This window comes from Canis aureus, chromosome 1 (genome assembly GCF_053574225.1).
Source record: "Canis aureus isolate CA01 chromosome 1, VMU_Caureus_v.1.0, whole genome shotgun sequence".
NCBI classification, from domain to species: Eukaryota; Metazoa; Chordata; class Mammalia; order Carnivora; family Canidae; genus Canis; species Canis aureus.
Window position 1 is genome coordinate 87,142,218 of NC_135611.1, and position 5,446 is coordinate 87,147,663.

Below are 5,446 nucleotides of genomic sequence, written 5' to 3' on the forward strand. Positions count from 1 at the left end.
ACTGCATACCTGTGTCCTAGAGAAATGCCCAGGAATAAGCACGGCTATGTTCCATGAAAACTTGATTGACGGATGCTGACATTTATATTTCATGGAATTTTCACATGTCAGGAAATGTCCTTTGAATTCTTTTTCAACCATTTTAGAATGCAAAAACTTTTACCTCATGGGCTACACAGAAACAGCCAGAGGCGGGTGGGGGGGCGGCGCTACTTTAGCCGGTGGGCGGCAGTTAGCCACCCCTACCATGGAGAGTTCCCTTACCAGCAAGTGTTATTTGCCTCTCTTGAATTTTGCCAAGCGCACTGATATCCTTTGTACACCTACAGTATCTGGCAGATATTGGGGGATAAATAACCCTGGCTTCAGTACTTGATATTTTTTTGCTTGGAAATATCTTCAAAAGTTTGTTGTTTCGGTTTATCCAATAGATTCTACATTTACATTAGACAAAACAGTAAGTTTTCCAGGGAAATTCTCCTATCTCCACTGTAAAGCCCTTTTTCCTGGGTTATGTGTTTTAACTCCTAAAATCACTCTTGGAACTGCCTTCCTCATCTGAAAGTTTAAAATTGCAAAATAAATTTTCCCTATGGAAATGCAAACATTCACTTACTAAAGTGTATAGAGAAATTACAAAACTTATTTCTTTTTTTTTTCCAAGCCAAACTGTATCCAGCTTTATTAAAGATACTTTTCATAAACAATCATGGTATTTCAGGCAGGACATGGGCGGACGATCGTTAACAGTATACAACAACTTTCAAACTCCCTTCTTCAATGGACTACCAAAATCAGAAAGCCACTATAAAACCCAATGAAGTCTTCATATGATGCTCTGAACAGGGAAAGTTTAGAGTGAGGGTTGACAGTTCACATTTAGCATGTTGTTTAACAACTTTTCACAAGCCAACCCTGACTTTCAGGAAATGAAATGAAAATGGCAGAATTATCAATCTGAAAATCCACAAGCTAAAAAAAGGAACTCTTTTGAGGGACACCATCTCAGTGGTGACACTGTAAAGTCCAGATTGCCTGACATACTGGGAACCATTTCATGGGGTCAGGTTCAAATAGGTCTCTGGGTTTAAGGGAGTCAAGTCTATGCTGAAGGCAGGGAGGGAGAAGAGGACATAAAAAAATGAATTTTAGTTTTTCCACACCACCAAGGTGGCTCATGTGTGTCAACATCAAGGAATCCCTCCTCCTGGGAGCCAAGAGGAAGTTTCTCAAAACTAGAAGGGGAAGGTGTTTTTCCCTCTTGTTATCAATCTAGCTCCGGAGATATCCTATTAGTGACATATGCCCGTCCCCAAAAACAACAATGAAGTGTTCCGTGTGCTAACAACATAGCTTAAAAAAAAAAAAAAGTAAAACAAAATTCTACATTCTTATAAAACTTGATAAAAAATAGTATTTCAAACTGTACAGTCACCAGAAGTACACAGTTATCAATAATGCACACACTTCACTTGGCATCTCCAGCACCTTCAGCTTTCTGTGCCTGGTCTGTTTTGGCATCTCCATTTTCTGCAGGGTTATTTCCATCCTTGCCAGCATCAGCTTTCCCCTTTTTCCCTTTGGGTACCTTCTCTCCCTTCTTTGCAGGGGCCTTTTTAGGCTTGGGCTCTAGCTTTGGAGGAGCAGGTTTAGCAGATAACCTTGCAGATCTTCTCTGTGGCTCATCCTCAACCTTGGCTTTATCTCCTTTAGCATCCCCTTCAGCCTTTCTCTTGGGCATGGTGGCGACAGTGGCGGGGCGTAAGCGATGGAGCGGGGATGTGGTGGCACGCGGGCTTTAGCCGGTCCGGGGGTCGTTCTCACCTCTTCTTCTTCTTCACACTGCTCCTACAAATTTATTTCTTAAACACACACACACACACACACACACACACACACACACACACACACACACAAGCAGTTAGGGGCACCTGGCCGGCTCAGTCGGTTGAGTATCTGACTCTTGGTTTTGGGTCAGGTCATGATCTCAGTATTTACCTTGGATTTGGCTTGGGATTCTCTCTCCTGTTGGTCTGTTCCTTCTTCCCATATGCATGCACACTTTCTCCCCCTGCTTCCCCCCCCACCCCGCCTCTCCCAAATCAATCAATCAATCAATCAATCTATCTTAAAAAAAAACCCAAGCAGTTAGTTTTAGCAATCATGATGCAGAATATGCTTGATTTCAGCCAAAAGGCCAAAAAGCCATATGATGCAAAATAGAAAAGGGACATCAATTTGCTAATTACTCTTTCTGCTCTAATATCATCCAGAATTCAGTCTCTGGAAATGGTGTGTGCATAATGAAAAGGATTGAAGTTCCATGATTTATGTTGTGTATGGAGTGAGTTAGGACCTCTATATTCACTGAAATTCTTCACAAGTAAATAGTTTCATGGACAACTACTAAAAGTCTTGAGATTTGCATTTTAGCTTTACTAGGGTTCCCAGACACATAATAAAACTCTACCATAATTTTCAAATCACAGAAGGTTATATTTATGTTTACATTTCCCTGGCCATTTTGGTTTTTACCTAGGAAAATGAGACCAAACAGGGAGAATTACAGTGTCTAATTAGTAGATATCACAAATACCTAGTGATATTTTGACCATGAAATATATTCTTGTGATAGCACATAATTGTGATTAGATAATTTAAAACAGTTTCATGTTAACTTCTTGTGGTAAGCCTTGGCAACATTAATATAAATAGGATACTTGCATTTTAATTGACTTCAAAGGCTGAAATTCTTGATTCTTCCTTGGAACCTGACCTCACAGTCAATGTTAATTAATGCAAACCAAATTAGGCTTTCTTAGAACAATTTGAACTATTTATTCCTTGCATCCCCTCCCCCCAACCACCACCAAATGTTTGCCTACCTTCCACTGCAGGAGTATTTTTAACTGACTTTTATTCCAGTTTTAAGGGTGAAGGATAAAAGTCAAAACGTTTCATTCAGTGTTCCAAAAGCTTTTTAATACCTATATTACTGAATTGTATGTATGTGAGTGTGTGTGTGAATATTCTGTTCAAAATGAAAACTTAAAACTTCAACGACAAGTTGTATTTCTCCCTCTCCTTTTCCCCTTGGAGGTATCATTTTGCATCATTCTTCAGTGGTCAGTTCTAGCTAAAGTGAATGTCAACTATTGGTTAGATAGGCATGCCAGATAAAAATAATTGGCTTAAAAATCTGATTATGTCCCATCTGCCCTGTTGTTTTAACAAAACACCTGCATGAAGTTAATTACCTTTTTAAGGATATTTTCTTCTTGCTTTTCAGGGCTAGGCAGGGAAGAACAAATTTGAAATAATTCTGGCCCTTCACTATTTTGTCAGCTGTCCTCCTTCCTTCTCACCCCTTGTAAGATAAGATGCTCCATGAGTCAAGTGTGGACTTAGGAAAGGTAGGCTTTGAGAGGAAACAAGTCCCTCTGAAGAATGGATCAGGTGTAATTTTGGAGCAATTAAGGAAACAAAAGTTTAGTTAAGCCATATTGGGGAACTGATGAAAATAAGCTTGACATACATCAGCTTTTTATGTTCTTCTATATTGATTTTTCCAAAGGGCAATAAAGATCTGCTAAAAATCATTTCAAAAAGACCAAGTGGTTTTATATGGCATATTTTAAAATACTTTAAAGTTCATTCTCATTTTGAACAATAACTAATTCAGAGAGTTTCTGTAATTACACTATTACTGTATGGAAAGTTTCTAGTACCACCCTAGAAAGTGCCAAAATTTTCCCATTGGTGAAGAATTAACCGAATGATGTGCAATATCTAAGAACAAAATCTATGTTGAAAGTCTCACATTTATTTCTTCTGTCAAAAATCACTTTAGGAAATGTGACCAGTTTGACTTAATTGGGCATGCTAGTGAATCTCAATATGTATTTTTTCATTTAAAGGTGAAATATGAGACATGTTATTTATCTCAGAAATTAGGTTAATAATTGCTATTAGAATGTTCCGTATTTTTATAGTGTCTTAATCAGTGTCTTTAATAAAAAGCAATTTGAGTAGAAACTGGCCATTCCATGAAATTTTAAGGAAAGGCATTATTCTTACTCAGTGTCTCTGGGTATGTAGCATGGAAAAAAAGATTAATATTTTATTTTATACTTGTAGCTACTTTTTATTTTCTTGTTTAGCCTCTGTACTCACTTCAGTTGCTGAAAAGAAGAACATTCCAGAAAGGCTGTGTGGGGTAGTTTTGGGTTGCTGAATCAATTATTCCTCAAGATAAATTAGAGAATCCATTTAGTACATGATGAATCATTTGCAAAGCATTTTACAAATCTATGTATTTTCTTTACTTGGTAAACTTTCTCTTTATCTCAGCCATCTACTATCCCTCATTTTAAAACTCCATTTTCCTTTCAAATTCCTCAATAATGTTCTTAGAATGGAAGCCAACACTTCATTTGCTTGTTTTCATCCCCTGAGGTGACTCTTCACACTTGGATTTTTTCTTCAAAAGTAGTGTACAAACAGATTTCTATCCTTTTGCATAGGAATTACCAGCAGACAGTTCAATTTATTCATTCTGATGACAATCTTAGGTGGGAGACATGTATTAATTGGTGTGAATGAATCAGTTTTACTACTAAACAAAACGTAAATTTGGGAAGCATGAATAATTCTTACATTAATATCTTTCTGACTACATAGTATTATAGTTAAAGTGTATCAGTGTATTTTTTCAGGAAAGCGCATAATTAGTAAATACAACTTTAATTTTGTCTGTGTTCTCAAACAATCCCTAATGTGTTTTAACACTTTGTGTAACATTGCATATAATTTTATTTCAAAAGTGCTCACCAGGGCACAGGGGTAGCTCAGCCTTTGGCTTAGATCTCAGAGTTCTGGGATTAAGCCCCGAATCAGGCTTCCCTGCTCAGTGGCGGGGGGGTCTGCTTGTCCCTTTGCCTCTGCCTGTTGCCCCAGCTTGTGCTCTCTGTCTCTTTCTGCTGTCTCTCAAATAAATCTTAAAAATATTTTTTTTAAAGTGCTCACCCAACAAACTTGGCACGGGCATCATTCTATCTCCTTTACCCCTTATGTCATGTCCAGCCCCATTCTTCAACCACTCTCCACCCTACTAGGGAAAAGGAGCACACCTAGGCACGGACATGACTGAAATTCAAGAAAATTTATTGTCGAACACATTAAATTCATTTTGACCTCAATGAGGAGTTTGTTTTGAAGTTTCCTAAAGACAGACCTTTGTGTATTTTCACAAGCAATCTTTTCCCTTCTTTTGCATTCACATCTTTGGAATGGGATTGCTAAAATTCTATTGCTATATATGGCACTGAATTGGCATTTAAGATGATGATGGCTGATGATGGCTGATACTTACACAAAGCTCCTCACATTGCACCAGGCATTGACTAGAGTACCAGAGGTATATTAACTCATGTAACTCTCACAACAA

At 37.9% G+C, this 5,446-nt stretch overlaps 1 pseudogene; it reads right to left on the bottom strand.

Moving 5' to 3' along the window:
• Positions 1-664: 664 nt before the first annotated feature.
• LOC144289180 (non-histone chromosomal protein HMG-17 pseudogene) lies at positions 665-1,743 on the bottom strand (annotated as a pseudogene).
• Positions 1,744-5,446: the final 3,703 nt, after the last annotated feature.